Below are 21750 nucleotides of genomic sequence, written 5' to 3' on the forward strand. Positions count from 1 at the left end.
TCCCTGATTATGAGGCAGAAGGAGCACAATTCCTGTTGCCCATTCATGACTAGCCTGGACTTGGGAACATGGGACCTGATTTCACCAGCTGTAAGTTCAAGGCAGTAAAACCACTTGAAGCTTCAGCTGCAACAGCAACCAGGCTTCAACCTGTTTCATCTCCTGAGATTTTCAATGGCAGGGGAGTAGCATGCAGTGCTTTCCACTGCTGTGCCATGATTTCCACTTTTCCACCCTTGTCCTCCCCACGTTTATCCCTCCACCCTTGCCCCTCAGGGAAGCCCATGCTCCAACTAACAACTAGTTTATAACAGGCAGTGAATCAGAGTGTTAAACCTCTCAGAATAGAACTACAGTGCGGCAGTGGTGGCTGATGAACTTTGAAAGTGGTGTGCCGTAATATCTGCCAGAGGCTCACCACATTTTTGTCAAAATTCACTCATACTCACTCCCTCTCACATTTACTCTCTTCTTCCTCGCTCAGTATAGCTCACATTCTCTCTCGTACTCATTTTCAGTCAAACTCACTACCACTACATTGTCACTCACACACAAATACTCAGTGGTTCTCATTCTCACTTACAAACACACGTAACACGCATTCACCTTTTCACCCTCACTGACTTCTGGCCCTGGTGCAACTGCTCCTTCTGCACCATTGACAGTCAAACACCTGACTCATTTCCACTCCCTCTCCCAATCTCCAATTCCTCACTCCTTAAAATGCACTTAGATTCCTTCACTCCCTCTCTCATATTCACTTTCACTTATTCATACACACTCAAACTCAGATTTACACTCACTTTCAGTCTTATTGACACTCGCAAACACACTCAGAAACACACTTTCACTCAATCCCATTCACTTTCAGTCACTCACAAACACACTTACAAACACATCAATATATAAAGAGAGAAACATTTGTTTTTACTTACCTTGTTTCCTCTGCTGGCATCTGAAAGGCTCTATGGTAGCAGCAGAGCAGGAATCTGGTTCTGGATGTTGAAACTAGCGGGCCATGATTCCCACGGAGGAGCAAGACAGAGCATCAAGGGCAGGTTTGAAAAGGGAAAGACCCACCGCAGTCCCTCTCCCAGCTTCTTGGCTGGACTGGAAGCACAGCCCTATAAAAATCTGGGACAGTACTCGGGATCATGCTCTTGCTGCTCTGTGTGGCTTCTGATTGGCCTCAAGGATGCACTGATGTGTGCCCTAACAGCCACATTTTATCAGATATACTGCGATGCCTGAGGCATGCGCAGTGTGCCTGCTAAATAAAATGGATTGCGCCTATGCAAGGGTATTTGTTTTGTCAGCAGGCACTATACAGAGATGATGGACCTCTCCTACCCACCATAAAAAGGAGGACTCTGTGACATGTCGCCTGACACAATGTCTGTACGGATTGCTGATCTTTCTGCGCTGTCTGTGTGTCCTGGCCTCCATTGTTGTGGGATCCCTGCTCTGTGATTGACCCTCATCAGTGTCTGCAAACTCTGGCAGCGGTGAGATGTTTGCTCTCCTGCCAGTTGGAGTTGGGGTGATGGGCTGAGGGAATGGTGGTGTTGTTTCCTCAATGACCACATCAGTAGCCCCTTCTGCTGCAATAGTTCCTGACACGTCCAGGCTGTGATCTGTGTAAATGCATGTAAATAGTTGTGTAAATAAATGGTTAAAGTTTGCCCACATTATTGTTATGACTCTGCTTCATGTGTTTGTGACATGTTTATATTGTATATATGTGTTTGGTGTAGTCATCAGCACACAGTTCAGCAAGCAAATGATGTGTACTATAACTCCCACTATGCATTACCAGGGTGGGGGCAAGCATCTCAATGGAGTTATTCATGCTGTGATGTATGATATACGGAATTGCTAACATTATGTTTTGTTAGAGAAATAAAGGGAAGATGGCTTACCGTGGCTGTTGCCTGCTGGATTGGAGGAGTCGATGACAGCTACTCCCACCACACTCTCTGGTTCTGGGGTCCCCTCTATGAGTGTCTACATGGGAGTCGGATGGGGGTGGTTTAAGGGTCCTTCACCTGTTCCACATCCCTCAGCCATCCTGCTGGCCACCTTCTCCTTCGAAAGAGACCTCAGGTCATACCACCTTTTGTGGATCTCAGGAATATTCCTCTGGGTGACTCCTAGTGAGGTAATCTTCTCAAGGAAGCTGGTCCAGACCCATGTCTTTTGGCTCTCTTGCATGGAGAAGGAGGCCTTCCCAAATAGCTGGTCCATATGGGCCACACATTCATTGGTCAGAAGATCCAGCTCCTTCTCAGACCTTTCTCTTCCTGCTCCCTGACTCATTGTTCCCATTTTCTGTAGCCATGGTCTTCTCCAGGGATGGTGTTACTCAGTGGCAGTGGTGATGCATGAGCACTCAAAACTTCCAGACTAGGCCTCTGGAATGTGACCATACCATATATTTGCAAAATTCCTGATCTGACATCATCATTCTGCATCCAGAAAGCTATGTTTCCTATTTTGTGATTTCCCATTAGAAAATTGCAACTTATCGATTTCCTATTTTGGAATTTCCTAATTGCAAATGCAAATTTGTAGGAATTGCTCTTTGTGGAACCGCCTGTTACATACATATCATTTTGCGATTCCCAAATATTGATATTTACGGATTTGCTATTTGGAAATTGCAAATACGGAATTTTGTACATATGGCCCTTTGAGGGTTATTGGCGGGGACAGCAGCTGGCCCATGTGAGCACTTGTTGCCTACTTCTAAGGCCACACCCTTATATATTGTGATGGAGTATCATATATTGCAGTCTTTCGGAGATCTGACTGCCTATTACACTTCAAGATCTTCAATTTCTCCCTTCAGTAATCCGCTCATTCACACTTCCAAGTAGGCTTGCAATGGGCTCATAGGGTGGTGCAAGTCCTGAGCTGTATTCACGCTAAAGCCCCATTGTGGCGCAACGTGGCCATTACAGTCAGTAGGGAGGAAATTCGCGGGTCTATCTTGATTACTCATGGTATCCATCACATTGATGAACTTGTCTGATGGTTTTATCAAGTTGTTTCCAGACCCGAGCCTGGAATTTGCGATTGCATCCTCCCAATATTGAAGACAAATTCAGTGGTCCCATGACCTATCACATGTCCTGTCGAACGTGCATACTGAGCTCCCTAGGTCACCCATTACTCAATTTATCCATACCTTGAAAAAGTTGAGGGGATGATTTCGGGATTGTATCCACATTGTTTGACCCCTGTTTCTCTGTTCCAACATCCATAGCACTGCATATCTGGTGGGAAATGCTTCCTAATACACAATTCTTGGATGTTGACTGGGATATTCTACTAGCGCATTATAATAAAGGATTGCGGGAAGTGCGCCTTAGGTACAGTTTTAAGGTCCTGCACCGCTGGTACTGGTCCCCGGTAAGGTTACACAATGCTCACCTTAATGTGGATTCACGCTTTTGGAGATGTGGATTACCAGACTGTGATATAGTCTATATTTTATGGGAATATAACTGACTGAAGGCCTTCTGGTCACAGGTTTGTGATCATATGAGAAGGAGCCCCTGGAGAGACAGACCTTTGACTGCTCGGCTAGTGCTCCTATATGATACTTCTGGCTTCCCTCCTGCATGTTAATAGATGGCTCGCCACCAATCAGGGTTTGCTAAATTGATAATGCTGCGTCTTTGGAAGTCAACTCTAATCCCCCTCTACAGACCTGGTTGTATGCTTGAGCACCTTATTTCTAAGCTAAATGACAAGCAGCAGATATTTGTTGAGGTTTGGGGCTCATTTCTTACTGATTGAAGTAAAGAGCTCAAATATTCATTTAAGGTGTCTACGGTGAACACGTCCTGCTTCATATTTCATGCAGACTCCATTCCCTGGCCCCTTCCTCTTGAGGTTTCAGTCTTCCACCCATATTTTTGTATATGTTGACTTTTATCAAAAGAAGAAGATGTGGACAGAAGGCCATCTTATTTTATTTCCTTCCATGTGGGTGTTAACCCCTAACATCTTTCCACCCCACAGGGGGTGCGTGTTTCCTGTTCTTTTTCCTTTTCCTTTTCTTCCATGTTGGTTGTGTTCTTTTGTCCTTGTTTCAGTTATCAATTAGTAATTGCTTTAATGAAGATATGGTCTACAGTTGGATTTTGGATTAGCATTTTACGTTGTTTATTTTCTCACCCTGCGTGGCAACTGGTCCGTTAATTTCTATTGTGCCACTTTTGTTACAGTATTGATAAAAACTCAATAAAGAATTGAACTATCAAAATGATCTTACTTCTCTAGCTCTACCTTGCAGAAATAGTTGATTCTCAAAATGTCTAGTCACAAGCAGATTCTATTCTGTTTCAATCTCCAGGTCTGACACATCAGGCCCCCATGAGCATGTAACACCATAAATCAGTTGTCAAACTTATGGCTGCAGCTCACCTGTGATTGTGTTTAACTCTAATGTTGGGGCCTTGGACCTATTCCCATGATTGAGCAGGTTAGGTTGGCCATCCAGCCTTCTAGTAATCTTGTTCTTCCAACCCACGAGGTACATTGCATAGCTGGAGCAATACTCTGGTACTAGAATAATATTCAAACATTAACAATAAGGTAAGGAAGTGATAAATATAACAACTAGGCCCATATGTATGAACACATTTTACCATAGACACAGAATGGGTAAAACCCTTTGATACATATTGGCACTAGTACTTTCCCTCCTATAATGTGGCAGTAATCAGGAATACATAGTCATGATTAATATGAGAAGAAAAGAATGCATGAAGTTCAGAGATGCTACATCCTGCTATAGGTTGAAAAAAGAAAGCAATAACTATATATAAGCTCTGATCCAGAGAAATAAAATCTGATACCACTAACATTGAGGTTACTTGTACGTTAAGCGGATTTGAGCAATCTGACTGGGATACCATGACTGAAAACCTTTCTTACAGCCGCGTTATCTAATGTAAGCGAACAATGGATATTCATAGATCCCACGTCACAGATAAATGTAGGCAGGAGGATAGAGGAGCATCTCCTGTCTCCATGGATGGCGTAAGGGAAACACCCAAAAATATAGACTTTACCCTTTATATATAAAATGTTTTGCACATTCCAAATGGGAAAGCACATATCTGTTTTGTACCATTTGATCTGATAAATCATGGTGGGCTCCATGTTGGATCAAGAGAACTGATGTAAGATTCTTTTTTTTTAGAAAAAACACAACAGGAATCTCTCAATGCACAAATGTACTTGGTGCTGAGTGTGGTACAAGGCTAGCTTTGCACTGTGGGTTCCGGATGCATGGAAACAAGTTGCTGAATGCCAGATGCTGAAATCATATTTGACAGGATACATCCATTTTTCTTCTCATCAGCATCCTGTAGGCAGGCAGACATGGCATTCTTCTTACTGGAGATTCTGCAGTACATCCTCAATTGCACTATGGCAGATCTTTGTCACCAGGGGTTGTATGATGTTACAACGCATACTTTTACAACGCATTCCTTTACAACGCATTTTTTAAAACACAACATCCATTACAACGCATTCCATTACAACACATGCCATTACAATGAATTTTTAAAAACTACCTTTACAGCGCATTCCATTACAACGCATACTACCTTTACAACACATACCATTACAACGCATAACATTACATTGCATGTATGGTAAGTATTGGATAGTGTAGGGCTAAAAATTACTATTGTAACTCCAGGGGGTGCAACAGTAGGGTAAGTGTTGGATAGTGTAGGGGTAAAAATTACTATTCTAACTCCAGGGGGTGCAACAGTAGGGTAAGTGTTGGATGGTAATGGTATGTGTTGTAATGGTATGCGCTGTAATGACTTTGTTTTAAAGACATGCGTTGTAATGGTATGCGTTGTAGTGTCATGCGTTGTAATGGTTGCGTTGTAATGGCATGCGATGTAATGGCATGCGATGTAATGGATGTTGTGTTGTAAAAGTTTTGTTGTAATGGTAGTGCATTGTAAAAGTTGCGTTGTAAAGGTTGTTTCCCTCATCAGGTGGCATATAGAATTGCCTTTCTTTGACACCCCGCTCTGCCAAGCTCTTGCCCTCTTTTTAGAGAGCTCAGGTTTGCGCTGGCTATTGGATGATGTGGCTTTCATTGTGGCCTTCTGGTGATGATGATAACCAAAAACATCACCCAGTGCCTGGGACACAAAGATGGTGCTAGATGCTGTGAGATGTTTTTTCCAGTACTTTCTTTAACTGTTTGTGTGGGTATGGGGGTAGCAGAATGAGGGCATAGGAAAGCCTTCACATAACACTGTTGGTGCACCTCAGTCTCTAAATGTGCCACAGTGCTTTAGCATTTTGTCTTTTTGTCAAGAGAGTGTAGAAATTAAGGGCCTCATGTTCTATATTTTGACACATGGCAGTGCAGCAAGTCTTCCTGCTGGCTGCCGTACATGAAAAAAAGGGGCAGGAATGTGCCGCATTTCCAAGATACGGTGCATTCCTGTCCTTCTCCTCTGCACCGGCGCACAAACAGCAGCCGTGCACCAACACAGACAACTTTTTGTCATGGTGCAAGGGTACCTGCGTTGCAGGGATGATTGTTGTTGTGCAGGAAGGGACAGATTCCTGAACACAAAAAAAAATCGTTATGGTGTTTTGCTCCTTCTATGTGTGCTGTACAATGCAGCAAACACAGAAAAAGCAATAAATGAGGAGAAATTAAAGCATTTCTACTTGTTGGGCCACTCCTATGCATCGCCAGGTTAACAACACTTTTGTAAATCTGGGAATGTGCCAGGTTCCATGGATGCTGCGTGGGAACACCGACATCAACTCCCATGGAATGCCCTTTCACGGAGAGTAATGCGTGAAAGGAACTCGAATTTACAAGGCTCTGAATCATCTTGCAGGGTGATTTTATGTGGTCTTGTAAATATGGGCAAGCACACAGCGCTGCTGGTGCGTCTAAAAAAGTGACACACCGGCAGCACAATAGGCTTGTAAAGGAGGCCCTAAATTTCCAGGTGTTCTCAAATATGTGGTGATTGCATATTGAGTAACATTATACGTTATATAGCTCAAAAGCTAACATTGCATGAAATATAACTTGTTACACAAATTACAGGCAGGAATTCTGCAGAGATTTATGACATGTGGACAGCCACGGCCGGTGGTAGGTGTAACTGCATATATATATAAACGAATTTCGTTGTGTGCACTGCATCACCAAATGCGATGCAGTGCGCGCAACGAAATTCGTTTTATTTATTTATATGTTTACTTACCTGTTAAAGTCCGGAATCCATACATTACAATGCCCACTCTGCCCCTCCCCCTCCCTACGTCACCGCCCTGCAGTTACATCTACCACCGGCTGTGGCTGCATGTGGAACAAGCATTGACAAAGCCAATAGGTCTAACCTATGCGACAGCTATTGGCTTAGACAATATCTTATAGCTTTGTTGTACAGCAGCGTGGCTAGGCAGCAAGGCAAAAAAGTTAGAACAAGAAAATTTCATGTCGCTGGCAGTGCCGGCAAAGCAATGTGGACAACAGAAGAGTGGGAGGTTTAGGGGATGAGTAACATGGACAAAAAAAGTACCTCAATAATAGCGGAAGCAGCAAAATGACTTTAATCAAAAGGAAGCAAACAATTCTTAGTTCATTCTCCAAACAAAAGAAGAGGAAGTGAAACCGTCATGCACTGGCCAATTACGAGGCAGCTAATAAGGGAGAAAATGAAGTCAACTAATGGTAAGCAGTGGGCGGGCTCCAAGTTTCTTTTGATAAACAAGATGTCTTGTAAGCTACAGCACCTGCTCTGTCTCAGGCAAGACCTAAAAACGATATACTGCAAGATGATTGCTACAGTTAACCGCATATTTATATTTGTTATTCCTGCACAGTGTCAGAATTAAGCCAAACAGTTTCTGCAGTTTTCCCATAATGACTTGGGGGCATATTACCAAGGCAGGCAAAATTAAATTATTGCCGCTTTTGCGGCTGTTTTTGGCTGCAAAGCGGCGATAATTTCATCGCCCTAATAGCAAGCTGTCGCTAACATCAGTTAGCGACAGCTTTTAGGTGATAGCGTGCGGTTTGGGGCCCGCTTTGCATGTCAGCGATATTTATCGCTAATGACATGCAAAGTGGGCATACCCAACCTGTTAGCGACTGAAAGCAGTCTCTAACATCGCTATCGCCTATTATCAACGTAGGCGTAGCGTCAAAAAAATTCGCGCTAAGCGCAGATATCACTGAAAACTAACGCCTGCTCAGACCAGTTCTTAGCCTGTATATCCAATGGGAGGTGGATATTCAGGCTAAGTCCCTATTAGCGATAATGCCTGTGTAACCACCTGATGTTCCCGGGATCGGGGAAAGCACCAAAGTACGTATGACAACAGACAATGATTAAGGAACTTTACCGATTTAATGGCCAAAGGTAAAGAACAAAGCAAATCGTATGCAACACATACTGTACATGTAAATATGAAAACACCAACGATACCCAATCAAAGCACCTGGATGGTCTCAACGTCCTTCGCATGAACACCGGTCCCGGTGTTCTCCAACGAAGGACTCCGTGCTAAGAGGCGGCCGACAATGCCGCTCGACAGCTGTGATGGGTGTGATACTGTGGGCTCAGTTCCTGATCTTCCGCGGGGCTCATAGGCAGCTTACAGAACGAGGGAATGCCCAGCCGGGCACTCTACCTTCCGTTCGTGTTCCTGGGCAGGGAACAGCTGCTCAACCTGCACCACTCTATGAGCTAACTCCCGTGACAAAGCCTGGAACAGTAAACATCCAAACGGAGACGTGGCGACCACCTCCGTGGGTCGCTTCTCTGTATCTGTGACTCTATGCAAAGTATCGATATCCCGGAAGAGTGTTTGGGCAGCGAGCAGCCACTCATCGTACCCAGCCCCTTCGATGGCCACACACTTAGACCGCTGAGACGCGGAAAGCACCTCCGCGTGTGCGTCTCAGCTACTGCGGCTGCAAGGGTCTGTGATGGGGGCAGAGAACAGCCGTTCGATCCCCTAGTACTATGGAGGCTTCTCAGCACTTACCGTGCTCTGTCGGGCTTCCTAGCTGAGACGCGGCAAACACCTCCGTGGTGTGAGTCTCAGCTACGGGTGAGGCCGGTTCAGCAATGAGGTCAGAGAGCGTCCGCTCTATCTGTCCTCGGAGTTCTACGGTCTGTTCCTGATACGGGAGTCCCTGCAAACGGTCAGTTGGCTGTAGTGCGATGTCGGCAGGGATTTCGAATATCCGACGCTGCGTCCTCGCTGCTACCTGCTTAAGTAGGCGTGTCTGCTCCGCACTGACTCCGCTCTAGGCATGCTGGTAGTTGTGGTCCCAGCGGCGCAGATCGGTGTAACCGGATCCTGTACTCATTTGCTGACATCCGTAGGAGGGGGCTATCATGACAGTACATCCTCCCACCATCAGCCCCTCCCAACCGGTCCCGCACATGTCGGATTCCTCTTGTGGAACAAGGACACCAAGCGGGATGCGTGGACCCCAGCAGCCGGCTCCCAGGACTGTTCCTCCGGGCCATAACCCTTCCGTGCCACTAGGTACCATAGTTTGCCCCGTCTCCACTTGGAGCCCCTGATGCCAGCAACCTCGTATTCCACTTCTGAATCCACTGCTATCGGAGCAGGAATCAGCCGTGCCTGCACAGATGCTGGTTTCAGTAAGGAAACGTGGAAAACAGGATGGATCCGCAGGCTTGGAGGTAAGCACAACCTTACGTTCACAGGGCTAAGACACTTGGTGATACGGTAAGGGCCAACGTACTTGGGATGGAACAAGCTACGTTTGCGAAACCGCATGTTCCTGGTAGATACCCATACGTAGTCTCCCAGCTTGTACAAAGGCCCAGGCCTCCTCTTCTTATCCGCCACGGTTTTGTACGCCGCCTTGGCAGCATCCAAGAACTGACGTGAACGTATCAGTGTTTCCTTGATGTTGGCTACCCTCTTGGACTTTTCAGGCATCTTTTCTTCCTTGAGAGGGTGAACAAAAGGTAAGAACCTGGGGTGATGACCATAGTTGCAATAGAAAGGGGAAGCCTTGGTGGAGCTATGCGTGGCATTGTTATATGCTATTTCCGCGATGCACAGCAGATCCACCCATTCCTCTTTCCCTTGCTTGACGAAACAGCGCAGGTACTGCTTGAGCGATTGGTTTAGGCGCTCCGTCTGGCTGTCCGTTTGAGGGTGGTAGCTCGTGGACATGGCCGATTTGACGTGTAGCGCCGAACACCACATTCTCCAGAACTGGGCGGTGAACTGCGACCCTCTGTCTGACACTATCACGTTGGGCAAGCCGTGCAATCTTACCACGTTCTTCAATAGCAATGATGCCAAGACACCTGCAGACGGCACCTGCTTACAAGCAATGAAGTGCCCCATCTTAGTGAGGTAGTCGACCACCACCAGGATAGCCGTGTTCCCCCGATCCACGGGCAGTCCTACAATGACGTCCAGGGATATGTTCTCCCACGGCCTGCTCGGCATGGGAAGGGGTTGGAGGAGTCCTTGGGGTTTCCTGTGATCGGCCTTCATCATGGCGCAAGTGGAACAGGCCGCTCCCCACTTCCTGACGTCCGTTCTCATGGCTGGCCACCAGAATTGTCTTCCCAGGCTGGCCACCGTTTTCTCAAAACCGAGATGTCCTGCACAGGGCGACACATGGCACCATTCAAAGGCCTGTTTCTGGAGTCTAGGTGTCGGTAGCAACAGGCAGCGTCCTTTCAGCGGTATCCCGTCCTTGACTTGCCATTCCCTGTGACTGATGAGCCATCTCCTCCAAGTAAACGAACGGATCCCTCTCTGGATGGCCTTAAGGAAGGTATCCGGTTGAATAACCCCCAACACCACCATGGGGGGAAGTATGGAGCGCTCTGTGGCAGGCCTTGGGTCCTTGGCGGCCGATTGACGGGACAGCGCATCCGCCTTCCTGTTTTCCGACCCGGGCCTACGTGTGATATGGAAGTTAAACCCGGAAAAGAAAAGCATCCACCTCAGCTGTCTGGGAGAGAGGTGCCTCGCCACCGTCATGAACTGCAGATTTCTGTGGTCCGTGTATACCGTGACCACATGTCTTGCCCCCATCAATAAATGCCGCCACTCCGTGAAGGCGTCCTTGATTGCTAGTAGCTCCTTTTCCGCGATATGGTAGTTGCGCTCTGCATCGTTCAGCTTCTTGGACATGAATGCCACAGGATGGAGCAACCCCGTCCCGTGATGACGTTGGGACAGAATGACACCTAACTCTACCTCAGACGCATCTGCCTCCACCACATACGGTTGTTCTGGATCAGGGTGAGCCAACACTGGGGCGGTGCCAAAAGCCTTCTTCAGAGCGACGAATGCATTCTGCGCCTCCTGAGTCCATACGAACTCCTGGGATTTCTGCAGCAGTTGCCTTATCGGGGCTACCAGTCATAAAAACCCATCGATGAAGCGCCTATAAAAGTTGGTGAATCCGATAAAGCTCTGTACGTCTTTAACCCCCTGCGGGACGGGCCATTCTTCCACCGCCTTGATCTTGTGTTCCACCATCTCCTGCCCATTTGGGCTCAGCATCACCCCAAGGAATTCGACGGACGTGACGTGGAAGTCGCACTTCCTGAGCTTGCAGAACAGCATGTTCTCCCTGAGCTTCCGGAGTACTGACTTTACGTGTATGACATGTTCCTCTTCCGTGTCAGAGTAGATGAGGATATCATCGATGTAAACTACCACGTATACATCCAGTACATCACGGAATACCTCGTTGAGGAAGAACTGGAATGCTCCAGGGGCGTTGCAGAGACCGAACGGCATGATGAGGTACTCAAAGAGGCCGAAGCGGGTCTTAAATGCCGTTTTCCACTCGTCGCCGTTCCTCATGCGCACAAGATGGTATGCCCCCTTGAGATCCAGCTTGGTGTAGACCCGGGCCTTCTTCACCTGTTCCAGGAGAACGCTTATAAGAGGCAAAGGGTACCTGTTTTTGATGGTGATAGCGTTCAAGGCCCTAAAGTCCACACAAGCCCTCAATTCCCCATTGGCTTTCGGAATGAAGAAGAGAGGTGACGCAGCTGGAGACTTGGATGGTCTGATGAAGCCCAACCCCAAGAGCTTGTCAAGATACACACGGAGATGGACATTTTCCGGCTCCGTCAAGGCATATAGTCTGCCACTTGGGATACTTGCCCCTGGAACCAGGTCGATTTGGCAATCATACACCCTGTGCGGGGGGAGCACCTCTGCCCGTACCTCATCAAAAACGTCTTCATAGCTGAGGTAAACGCTGGGGAGCGTTACCGCTTTCTCTGCCGCTGTGGCGACAGTATGGCCCTCGCCTTGATGGTTGTGGAGGGAAACCTGTCGCACGACACACCGCTGGGAGCAAAGCGGTGAAGTCATCCTGATGTCATGGGTTGTCCAATCTATGGAAGGGTTGTGTTTTTGGAGCCAGGGCAAACCCAGTATTACACTGTACTGTGGGGCTCGGATGATGTTGAAGTCGATTTTCTCTTCATGCCACTTCCCGTACTTCACAGGAAGCTCCCCCGTGTGGTGCCCGATAGCCCCAGTGACCAATCGTCTCCTGTCCACTGCATACACTTCTTCGGGTATTGACTTAGGAATGAGCGAGATACCCAGTCTCCGTGCCTCATTCTGGTCCATAAAGAGTCCAGTGGCCTCGGAGTCAACCATGGCCACCACAGGGATCCATTGATCCTGTACCCCTATGTATACCGTAATAAACAAGTGCTGTTGCCCTGCTTGACCCAAGCTAGACAGAGAAGGTATGTACACGTGACTCCAGGAAGCCCCCTCACCCTTCCGGGAGTCTGTTAGTTTTCCGCCGGTGCCTCCACCACGGCCGTCACCGTCCTGTTGGTCCGGTATCGACTGGTCTTCGGCTTGGCAGAGCACTCACGAACATAGTGCCCCTTCTTGCCGCAGTACAAGCATAGGCCTTGCTTGCGACGTGACTCCTTCTCTGTGGCCGTTAGGCTAGCCCGTATGGCTCCTATGTCCATGGGTTCGGTCTTTGTGGGTGAGATGGGTTCTGGGCTTCCTACCGACCCATAGGAAGTCAGAGGCTTCCCTTTCCTTTTATGGTCGCCTTTTCTCTCGCTCAGCCTATGGTCCAAACGCAAAACTAGATTAATCAGCCCTTCACATGTCTTGGGTTGGGGGTCAATCTGTGCTACAACATCTTTGAGCTCATCGCTCAGCCCTTGGTGGAAGAGCGCGGTCTGTTTGGAGAGAGGCCACTTGGTTTCGGCCACCAGTCGCCGAAAAGCATTAAGGTACTCTAGCAGTTCACCGCTACCCTGTTTCAACTCCAGCATCTCCCTATCAGCGGTAAAGGAGTCCGCCCTCCTGTCGAAGACCTTTAGGAACTCCTCTCGGAAAGCTCCCCAGTCACACAAGAGCGGGTCGTCCCTGCTCACCAGCGGGACTGCCCTTTGCGCTGCATTTCCGGCCAGGTAGGAGATGAGAAATGCCACCCTGGCTTGGCTGGTAGGAAATGCCTTGGGCTTGCATGACAGATGCAATGCCACTTGTGTGAGGAAGACTTGCACCGTGATGGGATCTCCGTTATACCTCTCAGGTGTGGCCAAAGGAATGGAGACAGGCAATTCAACCACCACCGCAGGGGATGATGCCGCTGCGGAAGGTCCAGGAGCGAAGGGGTCTACCTGCAGAGCGACCAGCCTGGCCCTGATGTCCGCCGTTTCCTGCCTAGATGCAGCAAGCTCCACTTGAACAGTGGCCAGAGCGGCCAACACGTCATCCAACGTTGCCATACTGTACCTCCCGACCAGGGGATAGTTAAGTTTGTAAGGTCGGATATTTTGTAACCACCTGATGTTCCCAGGATCGGGGAAAGCGCCAAAGTACGTTTGACAACAGACAATGATTAAGGAACTTTACCGATTTAATGGTCAAAGGTAAAGAACAGAGCAAATCGTATGCAACACATACTGTACATGTAAATATGAAAACAACAACGATACCCAATCATAGCACCTGGATGGTCTCACCGTCCTTCGCATGAACACCGGTCCCGGTGTTCTCCAACGAAGGACACCGTGCTAAGAAGCGGCCGACAATGCCGCTCAACAGCTGTGATGGGTGTGATACTGTGGGCTCAGTTCCTGATCTTCCGCGGGGCTCATAGGCAGCGTACAGAACGAGGGAATGCCCAGCCGGGCACTCTACCTTCCGTTTGTGTTCCTGGGCAGGGAACAGCCGCTCAACCTGCACCACTCTATGAGCTAACTCCCGTGACAAAGCCTGGAACAGTAAACATCCAAACGGAGACGGGGCAACCACCTCCGTGGGTCGTGTCTCTGTATCTGTGACTCTATGCAAAGTACCGATATCCCGGAAGAGTGTTTGGGCAGAGAGCAGCCACTCGTCGTGCCCAGCCCCTTCAATGGCCACACACCTAGACCGCTGAGACGCGGAAAGCACCTCCGCGTGTGCGTCTCAGCTGCTGCGGCTGCAAGGGTCTGTGATGGGGGCAGAGAACAGCCGTTCGATCCCCTAGTACTATGGAGGCTTCTCAGCACTTACCGTGTTCTGTCGGGCTTCCTAGCTGAGACGCGGCAAACACCTCCGTGGTGTGCGTCTCAGCTACGGGTGAGTCCGGTTCAGCAATGAGGTCAGAGAGCGTCCGCTCTATCTGTCCTCGGAGTTCTACGGTCTGTTCCTGATACGGGAGTCCCTGCAAACGGTCAGTTGGCTGTAGTGCGATGTCGGCAGGGATTTTGAATATCCGACGCTGCGTCCTAGCTGCTACCTGCTTAAGTAGGCGTGTCTGCTCCGCGCTGACTCCGCTCTAGGCATGCTGGTAGTTTTGGTCCCAGCGGCGCAGATCGGTGTAACCGGATCCCGTACTCATTCGCTGACATCCGTAGGAGGGGCTATCATGAAAGTCTGAATATCGCTGGATTTCCAGCGATATTCACGCATTTCGCTGCTATCGCCGGATATTTTATCGCTTTGGAGATAAACGTTGCTAATAGCACGTTATCTCTGCGATAAAATCCGGAGATGCGTGGCGATAAAAAAAATGTCGCTAAGCTTATTTAGCGATAAATATCGCTAGTTGTTGATAATATGCCCCTTAGTGTGAGAGGCAGTGTCTTTCCACTTAAAGTGCTTTCATGATTCAGGCAGCCAAGGCAGAGGAGAGCATGAGGTATGGGTGGGAAAGCAAGTCTGCCCCCTCATCTCCTTGTCACTCTTTGTTGGGAAGTCCAGCTTTGCTGTGTTTGCATTTAAATACAAAAGTAGGGAAACTTGGTAGTCATGTGTTGAGGGGAAGTGGAAGTTGAGAACGAGAAGTGGGGATCCCCCAGAATTGCCAGGTACATTTCTGACTTTCTGGAGCGTACTTTCTTGACCAATCAGTGGGCAGAATTGTTTCTGTTCATATGCACATAGGTGCACTCCACCAGTAGAGGAAGTGCATTGTGCGGGTACCACTGCAGGAACGTGATCAGGAAGAAACATACAGGATCAGGATTTAAGAAATGCCATATTCAGTCCAGTTTTATGTATATTGACCTCGCTTAATATTAGGCACAGATCCCGGTATTCTTCAGGGCCTTTGGTGTTTATCTGAGTGCCAGGATTAAGGCATACACCTCACTCCAGGCCATTATGAAAAAATTCCCCAGTCCTGAACTATGCGCCTACAAAGCAATGACTTCAGATGTGTTAATCTAAAAAGTTCAATGAAAGCAAAACAAGACTACAACACCCAGAATGCACCGTCTACCACACAAACATCCATGAAGGGAAACAGTGTCCGTAATGACCTGGAGGGAGGGGGGGGGTAACTGTAGCCGGAAGACTCCCAGGGGAAGCTACTGACCTAGCCTCACTCCCTGCTATGCACGTGATGCGCATGAGCTTGATGATGACCTGAAGCACTAGGCTTTGCCTCTGATCCTAGGTTTCAAAGTAGAGGGAAAAGAGGTCTAGTGCCTTACCACTTTATGTACCACTCTCAATATCAGGATAATGCATTGACCCACCACCTACCCAGCTGCAGGCCTACCGATGAAAATGAGGAGCTTGCCAGCTGCCATTAACAGCCATAAGCAGTGATCCCTCAATAAGGTCATCTTGTTTACCAGCAGTGACGGCAAGGAGACAGTGAGGGCCAGAGGAGACAGCATGACTCATGGAGAGAGAGGAATCTGCGAAAGCTTTGACGTCAAAGTGCCAACTCGTGACCCCAGGTCATCGCTCAATAGTGTATGTGCAAATTAAGACATTGGCGATTAAGGCAGTCTCAGACACCCTTCACCAAGACCTGCTGAACGCTGACAGCTTGGCCTGGTGAGACCAGCCCTGTCAATGGATGTAGGCGATTCTAAGGAGATAAGAGTATAGATCTTACGTTTTCATTTCACAAAAAACAAGTACAATTATATGTGTTTTCCAGTGTGCTGTCAAACCGTCTTCCTTCCCGCTCCTGCCTTGCTCTATTTGGCAGGTTTTTGCATCCTGAAATCGTCTGTGTTTTGTGGAATGTTTTTCGAGGCGACATTCTGAGTTTCGCCTATAATGAATATTCCAATTGCACTATAACCCACAACCGATGGCCTTGGTTACATGTCTCCTCCCCCTATTACAGGTCTCCACCTGAGGATCGGTCTTATCATTTTTGGAGAAGGCCTGTAACCATCATGGTAGCCCCTGACTCTTGCCCATTAAGGTGCAAATAATATATATTTGAAAAGTGTTTATTTGTTCCATTAAACCAGTAGTTTTCAAGGATTGCACTCATAAAGTGCTTTCCCCCAAAAATGTTGTCTAAAGGAAAAGTGTAAGGCGTGGTCCTAAAAATATTCTTCTGTCTTCATTCTCGTATTGTATTGTATTTTTAATTGCATTTTTATAGCACTTACTACCCAATACGAAGCGTCGAAGCACTTTTTCAGCGAGTAGCACGCCATAAAGAAATAGTGGTGAATTATATAGTGAAATATTAAAGTGATTTGAGTGGTGTATATATTAGTCAGTTAATTGGTTTGAGAAGGATAGTGGAATGATAGAAGAGGGAAAACGGTTTGCATTTGTATAACACTCGCTACCCCTGTGCTTTTCAGTGAGTAGCACACTACTCCGGAACCGGTAAAGGATTAGTGGTGAATTAGTATAGTGAAATACAAAAGTAATTTGAGTGGTGGATATGTTAGTCAGGTATTTGGATTGAGAAGGATAGTGGAGTGATAGAAGAGGGAAAAAGGTTTGCACTTATATGGCGCTTGCTACACCTGATGAGGTGTTGAAGTCCTTTTTTGGCGAGTAGCACGATACTCAGGACCCCATAAAGGATTAGTGGGGAATTAGTATAGTGAAATATGAAAATAATTTGATTGGTGGATATGATCTACCATCAAGTATTTCAGGTACTTAGAAAACCGCCAACTAAAATTTGGGGATTAATAATGTCAGCTCGGGATAGCTGAGTGGTGCCAAAGATTTGATGTGTAGACATTTTTAAAGAATGATAAGAATACTCAATGTGGATTCTCCTATTTAACACCAGAGAAAATCTATAATCTTCCATCTGGCACAGGGATTTCGCAAAACATAGCAAAGTAACCAGAATTCCATAAGATTTTCCCAAATTGTGTTTTTTTAAACACTGGTGGGCTAGTGTAGAGCTAATTATACAATGATATGGACATTTGTTTTAGCAAATAAGGGACACTCAAAGGATTATTGCGACTTGCCATGGATAGTCAGTGAAATTCAATAAGTTCTATTTAACGGTCTAGATCCGGGATAGGAAGAGAGTGCCAGAATGAAGAGGACAAAGCTGAAAAGGAGCAGCTTCCCTTTTTTGGAACCTTGTCATGGAACCTCCAAAGTGTTCCTGTGTCTGAACATATAGGGGCTGTACCCAACTAATCCCTACATTTATCATTAGTGAGGGTGGCATTAACAATAAATATGTGATCATGTGTGAAATTCCAGTATGATCTGGGAAAAAGGGTCTCTGCTATGAAATTGGAAAGGATAAATTAAAAAATATAGAGAACTGGTCAGAATGGAAAACATATTGATACCGCTTAGTCACACTATCCTCTGCATGCAAAGAGAGAGGAAGATGCCTTGAGTTATTAAAAAGTACAATGACATAATGTTTTTGTTGCTTTGTTTTATTCAGTTGTAAAATACACTGCACGCTAAGAAAAGCCCATCTCAGTCTGTGGTGTGCAGGTTATACATTCAACAGATACCCTTACCATAGACCTTGTTATCTGTAGTCTTCAATGGACTTGCAAGAAATGGGAAAAGACAACCAGCTTGCTGATGAGCCTGTTAAGAGGTTTCATATCCCCCTGGCGCTGGTCAGAACACAGTGTGGGCCATGTTCCCTCAAAGAGCTCCCCCAAAGGGCTACTTGTATGTAACCTCTCCAGCCAAATACCATCGTGGAGTTAACTAGGAGTGTTAAAGCATCATTTCTACTTTTGCAACTTTTGTGATTCTCTGCTAACATAACACTGATCCACAGTCAGAAAGGGCAGTATTACACTGGATTAGGCTTCTCCAGGGATAAATGTAGGAATAACTTGTAAAACAATGGTTCTGCAGGTATTTCCTTACTAAAAGGTGGAGGATTACCACCAGCAAAAGAAGCATACTATTTCATGCTTCAATACATTATTAACATATTTTTTATACATAGCCTGCTGCTGTGATTTATCAGGTCATGACGTTGAGGTCAGTTAAAGGGGTATTATTACAATAGGTAGTAGTAACAGATGTTATTATTAGGACCTAGAAACAGCGAAGGCACCATAGAAAGCCAAGCTATTATATATAGGCTTTAGTAACCCCTGCCCTACAGTGCAAGGATATTGCAAATTACTGAGAAGTTCCATGATCATGTAGAGAAACAAGGCCGAAGGCTGAGTTACTTTACAAAATTCTGAAATTGTTAGGTGACTTAAAATATTCTTATAATGTATGGCAAGGGTGCTTTGGGCCACATCTGCACAGTTTTTTTTGGCCGCACACAGCCTGACTCGCAGAATCAGGCCAATTGTGACCAAAATAAGAATTTTCCTCTGTACAAGACCTTATTTTGTGATTCAGTAACCCAGTACCTAATCGCATAATGGGTTAGCGATTCGGTATTAGGAAGGGGCATGTTAAGGGCGTCCCTTCCTAATAGGGACTCGCAGTGGAATGTATGATTGTTTTGTGACCAAAAAGCGGTGACAAAACATTCGTTTTTTACCACCAAATTCAATTTTGTGGTAGCCCATTCACAAATGGGAAGGGGTCCCCTTCCTCTTTGTGAACGTATGCAAAAACCCAGGGACCACTGCCTGCTCTTAAAAAATTAAACTGAAATGTTTCATTTTTGTGTTTGAAACACATCCCGTTTTCCTTTAAGGAAACAGGCTGTATTAAAAAAACAAAAAAAGTGCTACATTTCGAAGCAAACACAGACATGGTGGTCTGCTGTTACCCAGCCAGCCACCATCCCTGTGTTTTTAGAGATCCCAATGGGTCTCAAATTTCGATCTACCTCATGAATATTCATTTGCGACCCATTGGTAATCGCAAATTAAACTCTAAAGAGTTTTATGCATTCAAAATTGCGATTTCTTAATTCCGGTTCACATGGAATCGCAATTAGGAACTCGCAATTTCAGACGTAGGGACATGTGGCCCTTTATTCCTTTAACATGTCGATACAAAATTACCTTTTTAAAAAAACACTTAGGGGCAGATTTATGAAGGCCTTGCGCCGCCAGTGCGTCACTTTTAACATGGGGAAAAGTGACGCGCCGGCGGCGCAAGGCCTTCATAAATCTGCCCCTAAATCCTTGGTTTCTTGCGCTTTTATAAAAAAAATATGTTTGCAAACTTGAAGAATAAAAATAGAAAATTAAACATACCTAATATTAGTTGTGACAAGGTCTTAGAATGAGGCTAATACAAGCCAGATATTTTTTTATTTGAAACCACTGTAGCTCAGAATGTGTAGAACTCCCTTCTGCTTCTCTCTGTTCATCTTGAGAAACAGTGCAAAAGTAAAATCGAGGTTTGATTTTTAAGCTGCAGCTTTAATTATACATTTCCCATTGGCTGCTGACTCTCTAGAAGCCCTTTTGGTGTCAGAACTCACCTGCCATTTGTTGGGACAGTTGAGCACCTGCAACATCTCTTTAGTGTGTTGCAAGTCACATGTAATAAAGTTAGTTAGCGGATGTTTATATAGGCATTGCAAGCTCCCACGTGCTACTATGATAAAACGTATTTGCTCTAAAGCTGTGGAAACGGCATTTATGCCCAAAAAGTAGCTGTCCCCGAGAGTGTAAATGACCCCGTCACTAGAGTCATTCCGCTCACCGGATTAGGTCCTTTTTCACCTGTCACTTCCTCTGAATTATTATTAATGAGGAATAGGACGGAGCAGTCAAGTCAAGTGGGACAGATGAGAAGTCTCGAGACGAGACATCCATTACTTAGCACAGCCAAGCCAAGGACGCGGCGCGAGCGGAGAGAGACGGCTGTAAACTAATCCCCTGCCCTGGCATCGATTACGGTCACATCCCGCTCATTAAGACGCTTAATCTCCACTCGCCTCCTCCTGCCCAATAATATTTTGACTACCATCGGACAGATAAGGAAAATTGGCTAAATTGCCCCCACAAAAAGCAGTCTTAAAAGCAAACGCAACTGAGGGTTAGTGTTCTCTGGTTCCTAAGCCATCGCCTGCTTGCTAGAGTCTGTCTGCAGCTATCACTTGAGAAGTGGGACTACAAACTCTGCTATGTAAATATGGTCACTCACAGTAACTGCAATTTCTTAAATAAGAAGAGGTCTCCTAGTTCAGAAAGTGAAAGAACAGTCTCGAAAATTATGTCACAAAAACAGAGAAATTAGATATTGCTGAAAAGAAAATCACTGTGCCCATGTATTTCTTATTTACAGGACCTGTGGTCGCCAGCTTCACACTCGCCTTTGAGTGTTGCAGCTTTGTACTGGTCCCACCCTTCATTATTCTGTTTATTACATTTGTCCCCATCTCTTCCGCGCATGTCAAGTGTACATTTTTTAGCTCCAGTTTCAGGAGTAGTCTTGCACTACAAAATACGACATGTACTGTGTTAATTTCCTTTAGCAGTTTGAACATTAACCCATCTCGCCCCTACTTCCATTCATCTAACCGTACAAGCAGGTCTGTTGCTGAACTAAAGCATGGCTGATTCAGCCTTTAAGACTCCAGGATCAACAAAATGCATGCTGAGTGTTTTGTGTATTTATACGTGCATACAGAAATGTCAAGCACTTTTGACATTAGCGCTATAAGATTGGCAAATTATTACTCAGCCTTACGCAGAACTTGCTTAAAAATCAATGCACTATTTAGGGACACTTGTATGACGGTAACATTTTGCGAGTTCCTAATTGCGACTTTTTACAACTCACAATTTGGAACTCACAAAATGCGATGTACAGCAGTGTCTCAGACACTGTGGCGATTCCTAATTTGGTCGCAATAGACCAGCCTCATCAATATTCATGAGGCAGGTCTAAATTTGCGACCCATTGGGAATAGCCTGTAATCACAGGGGTGGTGGCCTGCAGGGGTCAGCCGACCATTATGTCTGTGACTGCTTTTTAAATAAAGGATTCTTAGAATTTTTTTTTACATGTAGTCCGTTTTCCTTAAAGGAAAATGGATTTCAAAAATAAAAT

This window comes from Lissotriton helveticus, chromosome 11, assembly GCF_964261635.1.
Source record: "Lissotriton helveticus chromosome 11, aLisHel1.1, whole genome shotgun sequence".
Classification (NCBI taxonomy): Eukaryota; Metazoa; Chordata; class Amphibia; order Caudata; family Salamandridae; genus Lissotriton; species Lissotriton helveticus.